Source organism: Rhinopithecus roxellana, chromosome 13 (assembly GCF_007565055.1).
Source record: "Rhinopithecus roxellana isolate Shanxi Qingling chromosome 13, ASM756505v1, whole genome shotgun sequence".
NCBI classification, from domain to species: Eukaryota; Metazoa; Chordata; class Mammalia; order Primates; family Cercopithecidae; genus Rhinopithecus; species Rhinopithecus roxellana.
This window is the reverse complement of record NC_044561.1, coordinates 9,938,179-9,961,368: the sequence shown is the minus strand read 5'-3', so window position 1 is coordinate 9,961,368 and position 23,190 is coordinate 9,938,179. Positions and strand designations below refer to the sequence as shown.

Below are 23,190 nucleotides of genomic sequence, written 5' to 3'. Positions count from 1 at the left end.
ATTGTAAGTTTGTGCCATAATATCATCAAAAACCAGCAGAGAACATATGACCCGGACACTCTGCGTCTCAGAAAGGCTTATTATCAACTGAAGGAGACAACATGTAGCCTTTGCTGGGGACAGTGGTCTGACAAGTCTCTGGCCCATCCTAGGTGCTGCCCCGCATAGGGCTCTTCCCAGGCCTGCCCCATGTGGGCAGCCTGGTAGCGCTGGGCTGGCAGGGTGTCCCCTGGCTGGATCCTTTGCGGCCGCTGCATTCCAACAGGGCCACCGCTCCCCTGAGGGAGGTGCTGCCTTTGTTTCTCCCTGAGGAGACACAAAGCACAACCAATAGGGACAAGCGAGCCCTGTAACTGCAGCACCTACTGAACTGTGCTCCTTGAGCAACATTTGTGTCTGCACATTTCCCTCAAAGCCACTTCAAGCTGAAGGCCCTGTATCAGTCCCGAGTCCTGAGGCTCAGAACCGCCAAAGGCAGGTCATGCCCCAGAAGCCTTTGGCCAGGGGTTTATTTAGGGAAGGGTAAGCGTGGCTGGTCCATACCTGGCCTGGACAAGGAACCTGGTCTGCCCTGATGGTGCCAGCAGCAGCAGGGACTTGCCGCTTCCCCTCTAGGTGTGTTCACGCTGAACTGTACATCTGAGCTGCCTCAAACGGTGACAGGCAAGAAACACCGCAGTCACCAAGTACTGGAATCGGGTTTCTGACTTTGATTTTGGAAGTTCTCACATTGTTTCCTACCGACCCCAGTGTTCTGCAAACAGTGGTCAAGGCTCTTGCTTTTAGGTTTAGCTACTGGATTTCATGACTGGGTTCCTGCTGTGGTCTGAATGCTTGTGTCCCTCTGACCACCAGAGAGTCTCAGATGAAGACCACCAGTTCAGATTTCCCTTGATTTCTAATTTGCTTACTCTTTTTTGTGAAGATAGGAAGATCTGCAACCACACTTGGGCCAGAGCTTTATTTTGATGGATGGATTTCCCTGGGCTTGATGTTGTCGGCATCAGCAAGACTGAGAGGACCCTCCAGGGCACAAATGTGCCTGCATAGACGGCTTGCCCGTGGGGTCACAGCCCCTGATGTGGAGTGCCTTGGCCAGGGCTCTCCTCTGCTCCAGCCCGGTCTGTCCCATGGGCTGTAACCAGGGCATGTGTCCCCCATTTTGTCCCCCCACCTTTTCCTTTGTCCTGACCAAGAGTGTGCCTTGACTGCTCTGTGACCTGGTCAGCTGCATGTTCCCCCTGCAGGCTAGAACCCTAGCTGGGGCCTTGCTTCTTACCAGACACTGATAAACATGTTGTTTGTTGCCTGAAACACTGAAAGATCTGACATGTTGCTAAGCATGTGGAAACTGGCCCCCCCCCAGCCAAATTCCTTGCACCCTCATATAAATTCCACACCCCACCCCCACACCGCAGCATGCCTAGGCAGAAACCTCCTTCCTGGCTGTCCCTCGTGAGGCCATACTGCAGCTCTGTGAGTATGGAAGTTCCCCTAACAAATGCTTTGGACTGACCACCCTGGCGTTAAATGCTTCTGCGTTGGGAATCTCACTGGCTCTCATCCCAACTGGCTCTCGGTCACCCAAGTGGAAGGTCTGGGGCAGTCCCTTGCGGGAGCTCTCCTGCCACCACTTTTGGGGTGACACCAGCTGACAGTTCAGCCAACAGAACACCCAGCCTCAATCCTGGTTCTTCCCTGGCCTCTTACCAAGTTTAGTCAAATAGCCGGCAACGGGAAACCGCGCTCTTGGAGAAAAGATGTAACCGGGTGTTTTAGGGATCCATCAGGACATTTCTGTTTCACCATTTGTCACCTTGAACAAGTGGAGGCTCCTGTGTCTGAGACGCCATGGATCTTGGCTACTCCAGAGGTCACTCCAGCTCCCTTTCCACGCCAATACTGAAAACAAAATTCTCCCCAAACCCCTGCAGGGATAGGACAACCTTCTTGTGAGAGTTTCTGGGGAGTTCTTCCTCAGAGAATGAGATCTTTGCTGCTCGGTGAGTGGTGAAGGTTATGGTGGTGTCATGCTTGGAACTCTGTCAGCTTGGCACACTCAACTCAAGAAAGATGGAGTCAGGGTTGCCCAGAACCAAGGAGGGGCGCAGCCAGAAGCATGTGGTGGGTGAAGTTTGGCCACCTCAGTCTACCAGTGACTCGTGAAAAAGGCACAAGGCAGAGAATGGCCACTACGTATTTCCTTTGGTACAAACTGCCATTATTTTAGTCTCCACTGACTGGACCGTCTTCCATGAGCAGATGGGCCCCACCACCCTGCAGCAGCTCCCACAATGGGCCAGCATCCTCCTCTGAGGCCACAGTCCCTCTGCGGGCCAGGCCAGACGGAGTCAGATCGTCTGTAGCCGTGGTGTTTAGGTGCCCACGTGCTCTCAGGGTGACTAACTCCCACCTCCCCACAGCACACGGCAGGGCAGCCTGCAGACCTGGGCCTAACTCAGAGCTAGCTTCCCTTCAGCTTGGTGCCATCTGAGCTTCCTCTCTTCCCCTCAGTAATGACTCGGTCCCTTTTGGAAACAAGCATGAGAGGGAAACAGAAAGGAGGAAAGAAGTTTTTTTTTTTTTTTTTGAGATGGAGTCTTGCTCTGTCACCCAGGCTGGAGTACAGTGGTGTGATCTCGGCTCACTGCAAGCTCCGCCTTCCAGATTCACACCATTCTCCTGCCTCAGCCTCCCAAGTAGCTGGGACTACAGGTGCCTGCCACCATACCCGGCTAAATTTTTTTGTATTTTTAGTAGAGATGGGGTTTCACCGTGTTAGCCAGGATGGCCTCGATCTACTGACCTTATGATCCACCCACCTCAGCCTCCCAAAGTGCTGGGATTACAGGCGTGAGCCACAGTGCCTGGCCAATAAGGGTTTAAATTTTTTTTTTTTTTTTTTTTTTTTTGGTTTTTAGAGACTGAGTCTTTTTTTATTTTGTTTTGTTTTGTTTTGAGACGAGTCTCACTCTGTCTCCCAGGCTGGAGTGCAGTGGCACCATCTCGGTTCACTACAAGCTCTGCCTCCCGGGTTCACGCCATTCTCCTGTCTCAGCCTCCTGAGTAGCTGGGACTACAGGTGCTCGCCACTGTGCCCGGCTAATTTTTTTTTTTTGTATTTTTGGTAGAGACGGGGTTTCACCATGGTCTCGAACTCCTGACCCCGTGATCTGCCTGCCTTGGCCTCTCAAAGTGTTGGGAATACAGGTGTGAGCCACCGCGCCAGGCCTAGAGACTGAGTCTTGCTCTGTCACCTGAGCTGGAGTGCAGTGATGCAATTACAGTTCAGTGCAGCCTTGAAGTCATGGCCTCAAGCAGTAGCTGGGACTGCAAGCATGTGGCCACACCTGACTAATAATGCTTATCTTTAAATCTGACAGGGCTGACAAACCCTGGAAATATGAAACCAACATAACTTTAAGCCATAATGGATATTAAGAAAACAATTCTGGGAAATACGAAATAAACAGCCTTGTTGCACACACACACACACACACACACACACACACACAGAAAGAAAAGAAAACAATTCTGGAACCCTTCAACAATCATGTGCTCTTGGGGTTAGTGGGGAGCCCTGTTCAAGCCTCCCCACTTTATGAAGGACGAGGAGGCCCGGAAGAGAATGGCCTACAGTGTCTTGCAGTGGGAAAACCAGCTTTTTTAGCTCTGCTCCCTTGGGAGGGGCTACTGAGTCAGACGGGTTGGACAGTGGGGTTGAACCAAGTGTGGCTGCAGGTTGGGGTGGGAGGTTGGGGTGACTGATACCCCCAGGCCTGGTCCCTGGAGGGTCCTCCTATGAACCAAAAATAGTCAATGTCCACTGAATGTTAAAACAGACTTCACACTGTAATCCCAGTGGTTTGGGAGGCTGAGGCAGGAGGATCCCTTGAGGCCAAGAGTTCAAGACCAGCCTGGGCAAAAAAGTGAGACCCTATCTCTAACCTCCCCCCCCCAAAAAAAGATAAACAAAAGCCGTGTGTGGTGGCCTGCACCTGTAGTTCCAGTTACTCAGGAGGCTGAGGTGGGAGGATCACTTGAACCCAGGAGTTTGAGGCTGCAGTGAGCCATGATTGCACCACTGCAGGGAGGGAGGGAGGGAGGGATGGAGACTACCTCTAAAAACAAAAAAATTAGATTAACAAAACTTAAAAATATAAAAATAAAAAAACAACAAAACCAAAAACAGCCTGGCTCATTCTCTTCAAGGTCAGTGCTCCTGCTACTCTGAAACCAGCTGGTGGCCACTCCGCATTCTGTGAGCCCCTAACGAAGCAAACCCCAAAATGCAGCTGCCTGTCAGCCTCCCATGATCTGGGGAATCCCTGAAACTGTGGAGTGGGCCAGACCAAGGTGGGACGTCCTCTGCCATTTACCTTTGGTGTGGCCTGTGCGAGCCTGGCTCCCTACCGTTTCCCATCTGGGCAGAGCTGGCTGGGGAATGAGGATCTGTCCCTTCTTGCTGGTCCCCAAGGGTGGCCTTTCTGGTTTTGTAGTGGCAGCGCGACCTTGCGGCGACATGGGCTGACCAACATTTATGTTAGGAAGGAAAACGGGCAGAGGTGAGGTAAGAGAACTGAGAGGGAAGGAAACCACCACTGGCCCTGCTTGAGAAGCAGCCGCAGCCAGGGCAGGTGGCATCAGCAGTGGTGTCTCACCAGCGGGGCGGGGGGCTGCCCAGCAGACCTGTTAGTCTGTGGCTCACCTAATGCTCCCGTCGGACACTCACGACACGCCTTCAGCAACCCCAAGCCAGGGGTGTGAGCCACACATGCAATTTTTTATTTATTTTTATTTTTTGAGACGGAGTTTTGCTTTTGTTGTCCAGGCTGGAGTGCAATGGTGCAATCTCCACTCACCACAACCTCTGCCTCCCAGGCTCAAGCGATTCTCCTGCCTTACCCTCCCAAGTAGCTGGGACTACAGGCATGCGCCACCACACCTGGCTCATTTTGTGTTTTTAGTAGAGACAGGGTTTCACCATGTTGGTCAGGCTGGTCTCAAACTCCCGACCTCAGGTGATCCACCAGCCTCAGCCTCCCAAAGTGCTAGGATTACAGGCATCAGCCAACGCCCCCAGCCACAATTTAAAATTTTCTGGTAACCACTAGAAAATTAAATTTCTAGTGAAATTAATTCAAATAATATATTTCAATTAACCCAAAATATCCAACATATTATAATTTCAACATGTAATCAGTACATAAGTTATTCATAAAATGTTGTAATCACTTTTTTTTCCTTTTTATTTAAATAGAGATGGGATTTCACCATATTTCCTAGGCCAGTCTCAAACTCCTGGACTCAAGTGATCCACCCACCTTAGCCTCCCGAAGTGCTGAAATTACAGGTATGAGCCACTGCGCCTGGACTGCATTCACTTTTGTTCTTTTGTTTGTAGAGACTGGATCTTGCTATGTTGCCCAGGCTGGTCTTGAACTCCTGGTCTCAAGTGATTCTCCTGCCTCTGCCTCCCAGTGTTGGGATTATAGCCGTGAGCCACCATGCCCTGTATTCACTTTTGTACCAGTCCCTTGGCACCTGCTGTGCATAACACGCAGTGCAGTGACCATGCCAGCCATATATAGCTCGTGGTTCCTGCATCAGGCAGCACAGCTCATGTGAGACTCACGGCTTCCACATAGCAAATGTCATCATCTTACATGCTCTGGACAACTTTTTTGTTTTTGAGATGGAGTTCACGGTCTGTCGCCCAGGCAGGAGTGCAGTGGTGCGAACTCGGTTCACTGCAAGCTCTGCCTCCTGGGTTCCGCCATTCTCCTGCCTCAGCCTCCCGAGTAGCTGGGACTATAGGCGCCTGCCACCATGCCCGGTTAATTTTTCTTTTTTTGTATTTTTTTAATAGAGACGGGGTTTCGCCATGTTAGCCAGGATGGTCTGGATCTCGACCTTGTGATCCACCCGCCTCAGCCTCCCAAAGCGCTGGGATCACAGGCTTGAGCCACCGCTCCTGGCTCTGGACAACTTTTAAAAATGTGTAGTTTCCCTAAACTTAAAAGACTGCTTGACTGAATTTACTTTTCCCTCAATGACTCCATAGCCTCACCACGACAAGCATCACCCCCTGTTCTTCCGGGGTCTTCTGTTTCCCCCTCCCTGTGGGTATGAGTGAGCCTGTTGGTGGTGGTCCTTGCAGGCTCTCTGGATGGCTGGGGACAGGCATCCAGAGAAGCCTGGGCGCCTGCTGCAGTTCACAGAGGCAGGCTTGAGTGGGCCTGGCCCACGGCCTGGAGAACTCCACACCTGAGTCATGTGTGAAATCCATGGCCTCCATGTCCCCCAGGTGGATCACTCTGACAACATCCCCTTATGTTCTCCAGATTCTGCCATTACTGGGACAGCAGAGCTCCGTGTGTTCAGATGTTGCAACATGCGGGCATCAGACAGCTCTCGGTATCCCATCTGCTGGCTCTACCTCTTACTCCGCAGCACACTCCTGGAGTGGCCCCATCTCTGCCCCACTCCCCTCCACCTTCTCCCCAGGTTCCCCTCTATCCCCACGGGGCATCCCCCCAGGGCCTCTGTGCCCTCATATCCTGGCCTTCTGCTGCTCAGCCTACAGGACAGAGCCCTCAAAGAGCAAAGACCCTGAGGGGTCCAGCAGGCCAGGTCATTCCTGTCCTCGTGCTTTGGGCTTCCTCCCACTTCTCTTGGAGCCCCCCTTCACTCATATGGCACCCCTGATCCTTCTGGTCCCTCTATGCCCGTGTTCCCAGAGCCACGACTCCCGCATACATCTTTTTTTTTTTTTTTTTTGAGATGGAGTCTCGCTCTGTCTCCCAGGCTGCAGTGCAGTGCCGTGATCTCACCTCACTGCAACCTCCGCCTCCCGGGTTCAAGTGTTTCTCATGACTCAGCCTCCCGAGTGGCTGGAATTGTGCCACAACACCTGGCTAATTTTTGTTTGTTTGTTTGTAGAGATGGGTTTTTGCCATGTTGGCCAGGCTGGTCTCTAACTCTAGACCTCAGGCCATCCACCCGCCTTGGTCTCCCAAAGTGCTGGGATTACAGGCATGAGCCACCGTGCCTGGCCCCTGAATACATCTTGACTGTGTCCTGCCATCTCCCTCCTCCCGCCCTGGGCCCACCAGCGCCTGGACAGCACTCTGCCTCACCCACCGCCTCCCACCACCACAGTTCACACCTTCGTGGCCCTGTTGACCCTCCTATCCCACCCTGTGTAACCCTTACTGCTCTCCTGCTCAGAAACCTCCTCCTGTCTCCATCACGGGTGGTTTTTCTCGCCACCTCTCACTGGACCAAGTGTGACCATCTCACTTCCCTGCCAGGCTTTCTGCACTGAGAGCTGGGCCCAGCACCCAGAATTCCTGACTGAGTGGCAATATCCCCTGGAATGACAAGGACTCTGTTCCTAGTTTGTTCTTCCCCTTGCAAACCTGTCCTTCAATTGCTCATCTCAGCCTGCAGTCCGTGCACTACCCCGGCCTGTCCCTCAGCCCCTTCCCACCTTCCCTTGGGCCTGAGCTCTGGGTGGCAGTGAGGTGGGCGCTGTGGGGAGGAGCATACAGGAGGTGTGACCAGAACCCCCTGGGCTCTCACAGGCCCCTGGTGCTGGGTCCCTGGTCTCATCACAGCTGGTGACACCTGGAAGGTGGCCCCATCTCAGGAGTGAGGCGGGCAAGGGGGCTGAGTGCTGGAGTGTGGTCAGGGGACCAGCACACAGCATCTGTGTGGTGCTGCCCAGGACGCTTGGGGAGGGCGGGAGCCTCTGTTTCAGCCTCCAGACTTCCTGTCGGGAGAGGGGATAGCTTCTAAGAGGCCGAGGTGTTTGTCACGCCTGGGGCTGTGCTCTCCAGCACAGCACACCACCCCTCGGCCTGCTGTCCTCCCCTGGGGTGGGGGGAGTTCTTTACAGGGCACAAGTCTCACTCACCACAGTTCACCTCTGGGGTGTGGGGTGTTGATCCTATCCCCGGATGCCAGCCCAACTGTGGGCCATACCATGTCTCTAATAAACAGAGCCACAAATCGTGCCCTGTCGCTAAGCTGCAGGGCAGCGATGACCTACATGGTCCTGCCCTTGCAGCTTACAGATTTTCCTGCCTCCTGGGGCCAGGCACTTTCCATGGAAACAAGGGAGAGCACCAACCCCCAGAGATAAGTCAATAAACGCGACCTGAGAAAGAGCAGGCAGCAAGAGAGGCGGAGGGAATGGGGCAGGGCTGGAGAGAAAGGTGAGTGCGTGGCAGCCAGGCTGTGGGGCAGAACCCGAGAGGCTGCAGGCCGAGGGCCCGAGGAAAAAGTGGGCCTCGCAGTGGGGCTACTGTTCCTGGCAGAGAGAAAGGAGGCCTCTGGAGGTTACAGAGAGACACAAAGAGAACAGAGCATGGGGTCAGTGAGGCCAGTGCACAGTTGCCTGGGGCCTCTCAGGGGATGGTAATGGATGCCCAGGCCCTGCCCCCATAGGGACAGCGTGCTCTCCACCCCTTCTCAGGATGCCTGTGTGGGTGTCCTCATGCTTCCAGGCAGGGAGCCAGCTCTGAGCCTCCTTCCAGTGGCCTGGGAGGTTCTGCTGCCTTTCAGAGGGAGCCGTCAGGAGCAGAAGCAACACGTGGGGAGGATGAGCAGGGACCGAGGCTCCATGACAAATCAAGGCCTCAGCATCTGCTGGTCAGCCCCAGCCACCATGCTGGACAGAGGAGGCCCTTCAGGTCCCACAGGTCTCTGCCCCCTGGGAGTTCTGCCTCTGACTCCCATCCTGCAATCCTCAGAGGGAAGCTGGCCAGGGCTGGTGAAGCCCCTGCACAGGAACCTGGGCCCAGGTCGGGTACAGGCAGGGGGTGGCGGGAAGACCTCTGCCTGCCCTGCTTCCTGGGCACTTCCCTGGTGGCTGTAATGCCACAAGACAGGGACCAAAACTGTGCTTTTTTTTTTTTTTAAATTTTTAATTAAAAAAAAATTTTTTTGAGAGGAGTCTCACTCGGTCACCCAGGCTGGAGTGTAATGGCATAATCGCAGCTCACTGCAACCTCCGCCTCCTGGGTTCAAGCGATTCTCTTGCCTCAGCCTCCAGACTAGCTGGGATTACAAGTGTGCACCACCACTCCCAGCTAATTTTTGTATTTTTAGTAGAGACAGGGTTTTACCATTTTGGCTACGCTGGTCTCCAACTCTTGACCTCAAATGATTCGCCGGCCTTAGCCTTCCAAAATGCTGGGATCACAGGCCTGAGCCACCAATCCTGGCTCAAAACTGTCTTTTAAAAAAACTTTTATTGGCCGGGCGCGGTGGCTCAAGCCTGTAATCCCAGCACTTTGGGAGGCCGAGACGGGCGGATCACGAGGTCAGGAGATCGAGACCATCCTGGCTAACACAGTGAAACCCCGTCTCTACTAAAAAAATACAAAAAACTAGCCGGACGAGGTGGCGGGCGCCTGTAGTCCCAGCTACTGGGGAGGCTGAGGCAGGAGAATGGCGTGAACCCGGGAGGCGGAGTTCGCAGTGTGCCGAGATCCGGCCACTGCACTCCAGCCTGGGCGACAGAGCGAGACTCTGCCTCAAAAACAAACAAACAAACAAAAAAAAACTTTTATTTTTGTGGGGGCCGGGCGCGGTGGCTCACGCCTGTAATCCCAGCACTTTGGGAGGCCAAGGCCAGCGGATCACGAGGTCAAGAGATCAAGACATCCTGGCCAACATGGTAAAACCCTGTCTCTGCTAAAAATGCAAAAATATTAGCTGGGCGTGGTGGCGGGTGCCTGTAGTCCCAGCTACTGGGGAGGCGGAGTTTGCAGCGAGCCAAGATCGCGCCACTGCACTCCAGCCTGGCGACAGAGTGAGACGCTGTCTCAACCTTCCCGCCTTGACCTCCCAAAGTGCTGGGATTACAGGCGTGAGCCAACGCGCCTAGCACAAAGTCGTCATTCCACAAAGTCGTCTTGATTCCTGACTTTGTGGAATGAAGGTATGAGTGAAGAGGCAGAGGAGCCCTTGCCGGCCTGGAGCATCCTGGGACACGCGCTCTGCGTCCACCTGGCCTGGACGTGTCTCCTAAGGATAGCAGCGAGGCCAGGGAGCAGAGCCCACGGATGGGCCCTGCAGGGGCTCGGCTGAGACCGACAGACAGGCGTGATCATTCAGGGCCAAGCCGTCGCTGTGCCGCGCCTGCCCCTCCCCGCTCCGCCACTGGGGCAGGGATGACGGGCCCGGCTCTGACTTAGGGTCTCGGGCACGCTCGACGTGAGCAGAGACACGGCCGCTGAGTCCTGGGGCTCGCTCGCCAACCTCTGCCAGGCACACATCGACTTGAGCATCTGGAAGACGGCCAGGGGGCCATTTTCAACTTCAGCAGGTCCACCAGGGTCCTGGCAGGGACAGACGCCGGGCCGGTGAGCCCTGCCCGCCCGGCGCGAACCCGGGCCCCTCCCTGAACACCCGACAAGGGCGAGAGGGTCCTCCCGACCAGCGAGCCCGGACTGACAGGGAGAGCACAGGTCGCGGCGTCGGGGGACGCGCGGCCGCCATCTGTCCAGCTCACTTGAACACCTGGAGGTCGATGGTGCCGCCCACCACCTGCGCCAGCTCTTACAGCTCCATCTCCTCAGCGCTCCGCGCCTTCTCCCGCCGCAGTGAGAGCTTCTGCCGGGCAGCCTCCAGCCCGGGGGCGCCGCGCGCCCCGGCCCCGGCACTGCGCCCTGCGCGGGCGCTCCCACCGTACCCCCTAGCAGTTGCGCCCGCCGCCCTCTCCCTGCAGCGCCAGTGCCTGGCCTCCCAGGCGGCAGTGGCTGACCGCAGGGGCCCGCTCCTTGGTGGTCAGGGCCTAGGGAGGCCCTGGCCGAGCATTGGTCATACTCGCTTAGGGGGCAGCACCCATCCCAGTGCCAGGCATACACTGAACGCTCAGTAAAATTTGCCTGTTGCAAGAAAGCGTACAATTGTCTTATCCGCGCCGGTGTCCCACTAGGGGGCGCTCCAAGGAGGCACTAAGCGCCCTGCTTAGGCGCACGCTCACTCCTCGCTGGAGAGAAGGTGCTTGCACGTAATGGTAAGGGAAGAGGACGCCACTACGCAGGCGCATTCAGTGGCGGCCCACCCTCCCCGCCGCACTCCTGCCTCGCCACCTCCCCGCCGCCACCTGGCTGGCCTTCGCTTTGCACACGCGCCTTTTGATGTAGCCTCCTAAAGAGGCAGAGCCGCTTTTCCCGCGTGATACCCCGCGCAGCTTGATGATGACATTTCGGCACCAGGTGGCCGAATAGCGGCTTCCAGCTCAGAGGCGGGCAACACTGTGGGTCCCACAGGTGTGTGGCGGGGGACGCGCGTGAGACGGTCCTGCGCCCCGGCGGCTTCCCGGAGCCCCTGCCATGGCCGTCTCCGTTCCTCCGCGAGTCCTGGGACTCGGGCCCGCTCCTGCCACTGTGCCCCGACCGGGCGGGCTTGGGAGGCGAGGGCCGCAGTTGAGTCCTCATGACGGCCCCCTTTGGCCATGCCATTGTGCCACCTTCCCGCGCGGCGCCTACACTCTGTTTCGGTAGGTGCTCCTTGAAGGTTAACATTCGCTGAAGGAATTGAGGGGAGGAGAGCTTCGTGTTGAAGTTGAGCCTTGGGCTCAACAGGTGCTGTGGGAGGATGAGCGGGTGTGGGTCCCAGCTCGACCCTTCACACGGGATGCTTGACTTCTCCAAGCCTCGGTTTCCTCATCTGTGATAGGAAGGTCCCGATTCCCAATTGACAGGACAATTGGGCTGCTGCTGCTGCTCAGGGGAGGTCTTGGCAGTGACAGGATTTACTTGGAATGACTGGCGTTGCCTGAGGGCTGTCGCTTTCCGAGGAAACTCCAAAGCGGGTTCCGAAGCAGCTCCTGAAGAAAGTGTTGAAGAGGCGAGATGAAGCGGACGCTTGGTGCATGGCAGTGGGGTGTGATGCGGGAGCGTGGCCATGGCAGGGTCAGAGAATGGCTGTAGGAGACACCGACCTCTCTTGGAAACTCCCGGGTCTGAATTTCCTCTTGGAAATTTCCCGGAAATTCCTCTGGGCCTCAGTCTTTCAATCGCTGCCTATGAAAGCTTCCTCTGAGCAGAGATGCTCTCACTTCAGAGCAGAGAAAGCTCTGCACTTAAACAGTCTCCGATTTTGTGCTGCTTTGATCATTCTGTAGTGCAGTGTTTTCTTGACCGAGTGCGTCAGGAGTGAAGTGTTTTAGGTTTTCCTTAACACTGAACTTGGTAAGTAGGTTAAAACCTGAGAGGTGTTCTTATTGCCAGTGGCAGAGATTCCTGTCTCCTCTCACCCCTCCCAACTGCCTACACGGCCTCCTTACACCCATCCTCTCTTCCTCCACATAGACTGCCAGGTGCCACCCCTGTGCCTTTACTTGTGCAGTGGGCAGAGCTGGGCCATGAAAGCTGTCACTAGCCCACCAGTGGGACTTGGGAGACTTCCTCTCTGCGCAGTCTAGGTCTCAGCATTTTTCGTTTTTGACCTGGGTGGGCAGAGAGGTAGGAATCTGGAGAGCTGATCCTAGTTTTCTGATGGTTCATTCATTCAAAGGCTCCCTTGGTGGAGCTTGCACTTCCCCTCCATTCATTATGCAGAGGACAGATTTGCATAGAGTACATCTGACTTTACTTTTAAGAAGCTTTCTCCTTCTTCTCACTAAACAACATAACCCAATAGTATGGAGGGGATTTGCCCTCATCTCAGATCTGTGAGGCCGTCTTTGTATTTGAATCTTGGTTCTGCCATTTACTAGCTGGGTGGGGGTAAGTGACTTATTCCCTTTCTGCCTCTCCCTCATCTGTACTGACCTGCACTTTGTTACATCTGTATTTGAAGATGGTTTTTCTATTCTTGTTTGACAAATGTAGCAGCTTAAACCAGTACCCATTTATTATCTCATAGTTATGTAGTCTGAAGTCCAGGCAGGCCTGGCTGCGCATCACAAGGCTGGAATCAAGGTGTTGGCAGCTTTGCTCTTACCTGGAAGCTCTAGGGAAGAAGCTGCTTCCAGGCTTATTTAGGTTGCTGGCAGAATCCAGTTGCTTGGAGTTGTAGAACTAAGGTCTCTGTTTCCTTGCTGGCTGGGAACTTAAGGTCTGTAACTTAAGGTCCACTAACTTAGGACTCTTTAAGTGTATCTGCAGAATGCCTTCACAGCAGTACCCAGATAAGTATTTGACTGAAGAACCAGGGCACAGGAATCTTGGGCGGCTATCTTTACAATTCTGCCTACCACTGAAGATGAAACGAGGAAATATATGGAGAGTCCTTAGAGCTCTCCTGCTCCTTAGAGCAGAGTATGTCCTGGCATACAGCAAGTGCTGTACAAGCATTACCAAGGATTCACCACCACAAACTTGGCTCTGAGGCTGCTCACTGTGGGCTACATGAGAATGGTGTTTCTATAAAACATGGGAACTGCTAGTCAGGCACAGTGACTCATGCCTGCAATCCTAGCACTTTGGGAGGCTGAGGCGGGAGGATTGCTTGAGCCTAGGAGTTGGAGACCAGCCTAGGGAACACAGCAACACCTCATCTCTGCGCGCGCACACACACACACACACACACACACGCACGCAAATTAGCTGGGCATGGTGGCATGTACTTGTAGTCCCAGCTACTAAGGAGGCTGAGGTGGGAGAATCGCTTCAGCCCAGGTTGAGGCTACAGTGAGCCATGATCATGCCATTGCATTGCAGCTACTTGGGAGGCTGAGGCAGGAAGATCACGTGAGCCCAGGAGTTTGAGGTTGCAGTGAGCTGAGATCATGCCACTGCATTCTAGACTGGGTAACAGAGCAAGACTCTGTCTCTAAAAAAAATAAAAATAAAAAATACAACATGGGAACATGTGGTGTGTGTGTTGATTTACACAAATGTTTTCCTGGGCATTGTGAAACTAATATTTTGTTAGGGATAGGTACAGTGGCTTACACCAGTACTCCCAGCACTTTGGGAGGCTGAGGTGGGAGGACTGCCCGAGGCCAGAATTCTAAACCAGCCTGGGCAACATAGTGAGACCCCATCTCTACAAAAACAGAAAATTTGCCGGGTGTGTTGGTTTACATTTGTAGTCCCAGCTGCTCAGGAGGCTGAGGTGGGAGGATCGCTTGAGCCCGGGAGTTTGAGGTTACAGTGAGCTATGATTGTGCCGCCGCACCCTAGCCTGGGTGACAGAGTGAGACCTTGTCTCTGAAAAATAAAAAGATTCTGTTGTGTTGTAGATGTCGAGATTTCGTCTTTGTTTTTCCACAGTGGCCACTTTCGACTCTCCACTGGAGGCTGCCACAGCGTTTCCTCGCCTGCAGCAGCCCAGCTTTCTACTGGTAAATATCAGCTGCCCGTGTGAGTGTCAGTGTGGCCATAGTTCCATAGCTGAGGTGCTTGACGGTTGTTTCTACTGACTGGAGGCTCTGCAGTGGTGGTTTTAGGGGCATGTGATGGAAATAGCACCAGACTTAGGGTTAGACTCCTTCAGCTTGACTTTGCCTCCTTATTATGAAGGACCTTGGATTCACTCAACCTCAAGCTCTGGTTTTCTCATACAAGACTAGTTCATTCAAATGTTATTTTCCTTCCTTCCCAAGGGTATGAGCAGAAAGTGAGAAGGATGTAGCTCAGAATGTTCATGGCCTGTAAATCCTTATGCATACGTAAAGCTGCTCTAGTAATCATGACTATCATCCGTGAAAAATGGAGAGGCACTGCTGTGCTGGGGGCAGCTAGGTTTGCACTTTAAGTATTAAACATGATGCTGAGAACTGGGTGCCTGTAGTTAAGGCTACTCGGGGGACTGAGGTAAGGAGGGTCACTTGAGCCCAGGAGTTTGAGACCAGTCTGAGCAACATAGTGAGACCCTGTCTATACAAAAAATAAAAAAAGTTAGTCAGGCATGATGGCACACGCCTATAGTCCAAGCTACTTGGGCGGCTGAGACAGGAAGATCACTTGAGCCCTGGAGGTTGAGGTTGCAGTGAGCCATGATGGAGCCACTGCACTTCAGCCTGGACCATGGAACTAGACGCTGACTCAAAACAAAACAATTTTCTCTCTCACTCTTTCATTTTCCCTTAGTCATCCCTGCCCTGATGTGTCTCTTCCTCTCTCCTAACTGCACTCTGGAAAGCACAGCTATGGTTGCAGAGCTGTGTTTGGTCTGGCCCTGCTCATCTCCCAGGTTCCCACACCTGGCACAGTTCATGCTACAGGTAGACAGGCAATCACAGTATGCAGTGAATGCAATCTGGCCTTACTTTTTTTTTTTTTTGAGACAGAGTCTCACTCTGTCTCCCAGGTTGGAGTGCAGTGGTGCAATCTCGGCTCACTGCAACGCCCGCCTCCCAGGTTCAAGCGATCCTCCTGCCTCAGCCTCCCGAGTAGCTGGGATTACAGGCATGCACTGCTACACCCGGCTAATTTTTGTATTTTTTTTTAGTAGAGATGGAGTTTCACCGTCTTGGCCAGGCTAGTCTTGAACTCCTGACTTCAAGTGATCCGCCTGACTCGGCCTCCCAGAGTGCTGGGATTACAGGCGTGAGTCACTGCGTCCAGCCTTGGCTTTACTTTTAAAAGGCTTTCTCTTTTCACTAAACAACTTTACATCATCAAATAACCCATTTATCAATTAGAGGGATTTTTTTGTTTGTTTGTTTTTTGAAATGGAGTCTTCCTCTGTCGCCCAGGCTGGAGTGCAGTGGCGCCATCTCGGCTCACTGCAAGCTCCGCCTCCCAGGTTCACGCCATTCTCCTGTCTCAGCCTCCTGAGTAGCTGGGACTACAGGTGCACGCCACCATGCCCAGCTAATTTTTTTGTATTTTTAGTAGAGACTGGGTTTCACCGTGTTAGCCAGGATGGTCTCGATTTCCTGACCTTGTGATCTGCCCACCTCGGCCTCCCAAAGGTGATATTTTTGAGAAGGAGTCTCGCTCTGTTGCCAGGCTGGAATGCAGTGGCGCGATCTCGGCTCACTGCAACCTCCACTTCCCAGGGTCAAGCCATTCTCCTGCCTCAGCCTCCCAAGTAGCTGGGACTACAGGCATGAGTCACCATGCCCAGCTAATTTTTGTATTTTTAGTAGAGATGGGGTTTCACCATGTTGGCCAGGATGGTCTTGATCTCCTGACCTTGCGATCTGCCTGCCTCGGCCTCCCAAAGTGTTGGGATTACAGGCGTAAGCCACCATGCCCGGCCCACTTAGAGGTTTTTAATTTTATGCAGAAATCAATTTTTTCCTATTGCACCTTTAAATAAAAACTTCCTTGTTGGTGGCAATCAAAGAGTTGTTGCCTGGGTATGAGGGGAGGGTCTGGAAAGGAGGGAGTCTGAAAAGATACAAGAGGGAACTTTCTAGGGGGCAGAAATACTCTATATTGACTGTGGCACTGGTTACACAGGTGTAGACATTTGTTAAAACTCAAACTGTACACTTAGATCTATGCATTTTATATGTAATTATTATTATTATTATTTTTTTAAATTTAAACAGCTCTCTGTTCCATCGCAGCCCATAGTAAATTGAACTTGGCTGATGAGGGCTCGATCCAGGGTCTGTACTGAGATACATCTAGAGCCCCAGTCACCCTGGGGACAGGCCTTGGAGGAGCTGCTCTCCCTTCCCTTCCCCCATCCCTCTGATGAGAGTCACTCACAGGGATGGTGCTAAAAGAGGTGGGGCTGTCTGCTTAAAGTACTGATTTGCTTTCTTTCATCTCTGCACCCTGGAAAACATACATCCTGCACAGAAAATGCCATCTCACACTTTGTAGCACGTTGTAGTCATGTCCAGTAGGTTCGCTCTAGGCAGAGCACACCCGCTGCTGTGATGAGATACAGGGCGTTTTGTTGTTTAATTTTCCCTCAGTAACCAACATGCTCAATTTCTCAGCTAAGGAGAGCTTAGATCAAACCTCAGCATAGGTGCTAATACACTTCACAGTTTAAGACGCAAAGCTCATGTGCTAAACCTGCACACCATGCATAGGTATCCCAGAACTTAAAATAAAAGTCAAAGAAAAAAAAATATAGATTTTATAAAAAGACAATTTGTTTCAAAACTCAAATATGAATCAGCCATATGTCTATTGCCAATACTATTGTCTATGTGTGTATTTGCCTGTATAAATAATACTCTGATTGTGTTAAAAAAAAAAAAAAAAAAAAGCAACAAAGTTCTTCTGGTGAGTCACTGTCACACCGCCTAGGTGGTCCTAGGGCTGCTGAAGGAGCCTCACCTCTCCCTTGGTCTTGGCAGTACTGCCCTATGAGGCCAAGGCAAGTCTGTGGAGAGGGCGCTGGAGATGGAGGCTTGTAAGTAAAGGCTGCACCGTGCCATGGGCCTCTCCAGCTGCACTCAATATGGCCTGCCCTCCTTCCTAACGCAAAGCCAGTCACACTCAACCACACAAGTGTCAATGGTGAGCAAGCTACAAATCTTAAGCACAGCAGTTATTTAACCCTCCTTTCATTTTTTTTAGAAAAGCCCAGAAGATGCCAAAATTCAGTTAACATACAGATTTTTTAAAACTACATCTGTAAGAAACTTTTTGTCCCCACGATATTCAGGGTAATCACCAGTCACAAGCTTTGGGTATTTTTTCCCTTTCTTTATTCTGTCTTTCAGATTCTCTCTATCAAGAGGTCTCCAGCCTGGGGCAGTGGCACGTGCCTGTAGTCTCAGCTCCTCAGGAGTCCGAGGCGGGGACGATCCCTTCAGTCAAAGAGTTCAAGGCCAGCCTGGGCAACATGGTGAGACCCTTTCTCAAAAAATAAAAAAAAGAAAGATAAGAAAAAAGACTTTCCAAATGATACTAATTACCTCATCCCCAAATCAACGTATAGGTCCATAAAAAGGTGAAATGGGAGCTATTAGTGTTTGACAATTTAGGCAAAGTTAACACGAAGTTCCCCTTACCTCAAAAAAGCACCTCTTCTATTTGATTATTTCTAAGTCATCTTGATGAAGCTGCATTTCTTTCACCATTCCTTTAAAGGGTTTAGCTATAAATAAAACAGTAAAATTAGGCTGGGAGTGGTGGCTCACACCTGTAATCCCAGCACTTTGGGAGGCTGAGGTGGGTGGATCACCTGAGTTCAGGAGTTCAAGATCAGCCTGACCAATATGGTGAAACCTCGTCTCTACTAAAAATACAAAAATTAGCCAGGTGTGGTGGCGTGCTCCCAGCCACTCAGGAGGCTGAGACAGGAGAATCGCTTGAACCTGGGAGGTGGAGGTTGCAGTGAGCCGAGATCATGCCACTGCACTCCACCCTGGGCAACAGAGTGAGATTCTGTCTGAAAAAAAAAAAAAAAAGTAAAATCAACAATTTAGTCTAATCAGTCTTATCAACTATACAAAAATTTGGGCTGTTGTACTAAGTGATACTAAGTGATACTTTTTTAAAAAGTTTACTTTTAAAAATAATATCTGTAAAGTTTTGGGAAGTGATTAACACGGATGTTTATAATGAACAAATATGGTCATGCACCGGATACCATTGTCTCAGCCATTGATAGACCACATATACAATAGTGGTCTCATAAGATTATAATGCTGTATTTTTACTGTACCTTTTCTATGTTTAGATAAACAAATACTTACCATTGTGTTACAACTGCCTACAGTATTCAGCACAGTCACATGCTGTGCGATTCTGTGGTCTAGGAGCAACAGTCTGTCTGTACCATAGAGCCTAGGTGTGCAGTAGGCTTTGCCATCTGGGTTTCTGAAGTACACTCTGTAATGTTTGGACAATGACAAAAATCACATAACAATGCTTTTCCCAGCAGGTGTCCCCATCGTGAAGCAACACGTAACAGTATACTTCAATATGTATTATAGCAAATACCATCACTACAGACATCTGGTCAAAGCCAAGGTTCGCCTATTGAGAGAGCAACTGATGGGCACGCTGCAGTGTGCTGCTTAGCGCCAGCTGTAGCCCATGTGCAGGATACGTGTGCATGAGGTGGGTGAGTCCTGAGTTCCACCTGTCCACACAGCAGGAGCCACGGGGCAGCTGGGGGGACACAAGACATTCTTCAAGACAATGCTGGTCTTAAAAGTACCAGAGGTTGGCCGGGTGCAGTGGCTCATGCTTGTAATCCCAGCACTTTGAGAGGCCAAGGCGAGTGGATCACTTGAGGCCAGGAGTTTTGAGACCAACCTGGCCAACATGGTGAAACCCCATCTCTACCAAAAATACAAAAAAATTAGCTGGGCATGGTGGCACGCACCTGTGGTCCCAGCTACTTGAAAGGCTGAGGCAGGAGAATTGCTTGAACCTGGGAGGTGGAGGTTACAGTGAGCCAAGATCACACCATTGCACTCCAATCCAGCCTGGGCAACAAGAGCAAAACTCCATCTCAAAAAAAGTGCTGGAGGTCTCCCTGGACTCTCACAGCAGTCCCGGATAAGCCCTGTGGCATTTGTGACAATAATGTCCTCTGATCAGGCAGTTTACACTGCTCTTCCTGTCCACATTGACTCTTTTGAGAGTAATTGTTATTTACATTTTACAGATGAGAAAACTGAGCCAGGTTGCTGTGGACAGTGTACCAGGTTGAATACTGTTCCCAACAAAATTCATGTCCACTTGGAATCTGTGACTGACCTTATTTGGAAATAGGGTCTTTACAGGTGTAAGCAAGTTAAGATAAGGGCACAGGCTACAATAGGGTGGCCCTAACTCCAACACTGGTGTCCTTCTAAAAAGAGAGAACTTAGGCACAGAGACAGGGGAATAAACAGCCGTGTGGAGATGGAGGCAGAGACTGGAGTAATGCAGCCACACACCAAGGAGCACCAAGCATCGCTAGCAGCCCCAGAAGCTGAGAGGCATGGAAGGATCCCATGAGCCTGTGAGAGGGGTGGCCCAGCTGATGCCCTGACTTTGGACTTCTGGCCTCCAGAGCTGTGAGAGAAAAATCTGTTGTTTAAGCCCCCCAGTTTGTGGCAGTTGGTTACAGCAGCCCTGGAAAGCTCCTAGAGAGAGGTTAGGTCATCTCTTCCCAGAAAGACAGAGAGGCAGGGCAGGACTCGAACCCACGCCCTCCAACTCCAGAAGCAGCACTTTCTTGACCGCTGTGCACCCTGCCACAGTCTGGCATCCATGTGGTCAGTTACTTCTCTTACACCTGTCCATATTTTCACCTTTAAGGCAAAATCCACGTGTTTTATGCTAATTTTAATTCTATCTGCCTTTTTCAAATTCTCCATTACTATGGTTTTGCTAAAGGTTACTGTTGGGGGAAACTGGGCAAAGTGTACAGGGATCTCTCTGTATTATTTCTTACTATTGCATGAGTGTCTTCAATTAGCTCCCAAAAACGTGCCATCTGACATTTCCTGGGCTTCTTTCTCACTGAGTTCCATATCATTGATCTAACAAATTCTTTTTTTTTTTTTCCTTAAATAGTTGCTCAATACCACTAAGGTTTGATCTCCATAAGTAACAATAGAGAGAGGGACAGAAGGTTCCTGGGACCTGTCAGGTAGTGAGTTATGGACCGTGGCCCCACCCTCACTGTAAATGCCCATCGGCACAGAGATCAGAGAACAGAACCAAACAAGGCCTGAATTATTAAAAACAAAACAAATGGCCGGGCGCGTTGGCTCAAGCCTGTAATCCCAGCACTTTGGGAGACCGAGACGGGCGGATCACGAGGTCAGGAGATCGAGACCATCCTGGCTAACGCAGTGAAACCCCGTCTCTACTAAAAAAATACAAAAAAAACTAGCTGGGCGAGGTGGCGGGCGCCTGTAGTCCCAGCTACTCGGGAGGCTGAGGCAGGAGAATGGCGTAAACCCGGGAGGCGGAGCTTGCAGTGAGCTGAGATCCGGCCACTGCACTCCAGCCTGGGCGACAGAGCGAGACTCCGTCTCAAAAACAAACAAACAAAAAAACCAAACAAACCAAACCAAACCAAACCAAACAAAAAAAACGGCCAGCTAAAGAAAACACTTGAGCTGGAACTTAACAGGTCATCTGTAGCTCATCTTTATTTCTTTTCCTTTTTTTTTTTCTTTTGAGATGGAGTCTCGCTCTGCCGCCCAGGCTGGAGTGCAGTGGCCGGGTCTCAGCTCACTGCAAGCTCCACCTCCTGGGTTTACGCCGTTCTCCTGCCTCAGCCTCCTGAGTAGCTGGGACTACAGGCGCCCGCCACCTCGCCCGGCTAGTTTTTTGTATTTTTTAGTAGAGACGGGGTTTCACCGTGTTAGCCAGGATGGTCTCGATCTCATGACCTTGTGATCCGCCCGTCTCGGCCTCCCAAAGTGCTGGGATTACAGGCTTGAGCCACCGTGCCTGGCCTCTTTTCTTTTTTTTTAATTTATTTTTGTTTGTTTTTGAAACCGGAGTCTCACTCTTTTGCCCAGGCTGTAGTGAGTGCAGTGGTGCAGTCTTGGTTCACTGTAACCTCCGCCTCCCAGGTTCAAGCAATTCTCTTGCCTTAGCCTCCCGAGTAGCTGGAACTACAGGTGTGCACCACCATGCCCGGCTAATTTTTGTATTTTTAGTAGAGACAGAGTTTCACCATGTTGGCCAGGCTGGTCTCGAACTCCTGACCTCAAGAGATCCACCTGCCTCAGGATTATAGGCGTGAGCCACCTTGCCTGGCCCATGATAACTTTTAATTTAAATGCAGCTTCAAAAGGTAAATAATTGAAGCTTTGTTTTATTTCCCCTTTAAATAACTTGAATTTTTTTCTTTAAAAATTTGTGTATTTGTGGCTGGGCGCAGTGGCTCACGCCTGTAACCCCAGCACTGTGTGGGGGGCTGAGGCGGGCAGATCACAAGTTTGAGAGATTGAGACCATCCTGGCCAACATGGTGAAACCCTGTCTGTACTAAAAATACAAAAATTAGCTGGGCGTGGTGGCTCGTGCCTGTAGTCCAGCTACTCCGGAGGCTGAGGCAGAAGCATGGCATGAACCCGAGAGGCGGAGCTTGCAGTGAGCCGAGATCGTGCCACTGCACTCCAGCCTGGCAACAGAGCGAGACTCTGTCTCAAAAAAAAAAAAAATAAATAAATAAAAAGAAATAAAAAAATGTATTTGTATGTCCCTATTGAGTTAAGTGGTAGGATAAATGTATGTTGTTAAAAGTAATTTCTCAGAATTCTATTAAGCAATGAAAGACAAGATCCAGTCATGCAAGTGTTACAAAAAACACTGTGTATAGATTAGTACATCACATAGAGTTTGGTACATATCTAAATTCATGCTTCTATTTCACTGTTATTCGAAACAGTTTTATATCATGTTAAACAGGGAAATTATAATTTAATTTCATGAGGGTAGGGGCAATGCATGGAATTTTTTTTCTTTTCTTTTTTTTTTTGAGACAGAGTCTTGCTCTGTCACCAGACTGAAGTGCAATGGCGCAATCTCGGCTCACTGCAAACTCCGTCTCCCTGGTTCAAGTTATTCTCCTGCCTCAGCCTCCTGAGTAGCTGGGACTATAGGCACGCGCCACTACGCCCGGCTAATTTTTGTATTTTTAGTAGAGACGGGGTTTCACCATGATGGCCAGGATGGTCTCGATCTCTTGACCTCGTGATCCACCCGCCTCGGCCTCCCAAAGTGCTGGGATTACAGGTGTGAGCCACCGCACCCGGCCCAAAAATTTTAAGTATTTGTTTCACATTCACTACCTTAAAAAAAACTAGTTATTTGTCACTGAAAACATTTAAAACGTTGAAATCGCGTTTTCAAGTACATTTGATGCTAATGCTGTCATCACTTGCACTTTGATTCACTAATAACACATCTAAGTAGTTTAATAGTTTTGTTATCTGGCTGGGCGCGGTGGCTCACACCTGTAATCCTGCAGTTTGGGAGGCCGAGGTAGGCTGATCACTTGAGGCCAGGATCAAGACCAGCCTGGCCAACATGGTGGGACCCTGTCTCTACTAAAAATACAAAAATTAGCCAGGCATGGTGGTACATACTTGTCATCCCAGCTACTTGGAAGGCTGAGGCGGGAGAACTACTTGAACCCAGGAGGCGGGGGTTGCAGTCACTGGAGATCACGTGAGACTCTGTCTCAAAAAAAAAAAAAAAGAAAAAGTTTTGTTATCTATTTATCTATTTGGAAAATGTTTTGGAGTTGTGAATTGTTACTCCTCTTTTTCTTCTAGAGTTACACAAATCCAAGCGCCTTTGTTGTGGTGTGGAGAAAAGTATCACAATTTTATGTTTATCTTACCTTC

General features: G+C 51.1%; 1 pseudogene; it reads right to left on the bottom strand.

Annotated features, from left to right (window-relative positions):
• Positions 1-148: 148 nt before the first annotated feature.
• Positions 149-11,472, bottom strand: LOC104666872 (annotated as a pseudogene).
• Between the last annotated feature and the right edge of the window lie 11,718 nt (positions 11,473-23,190).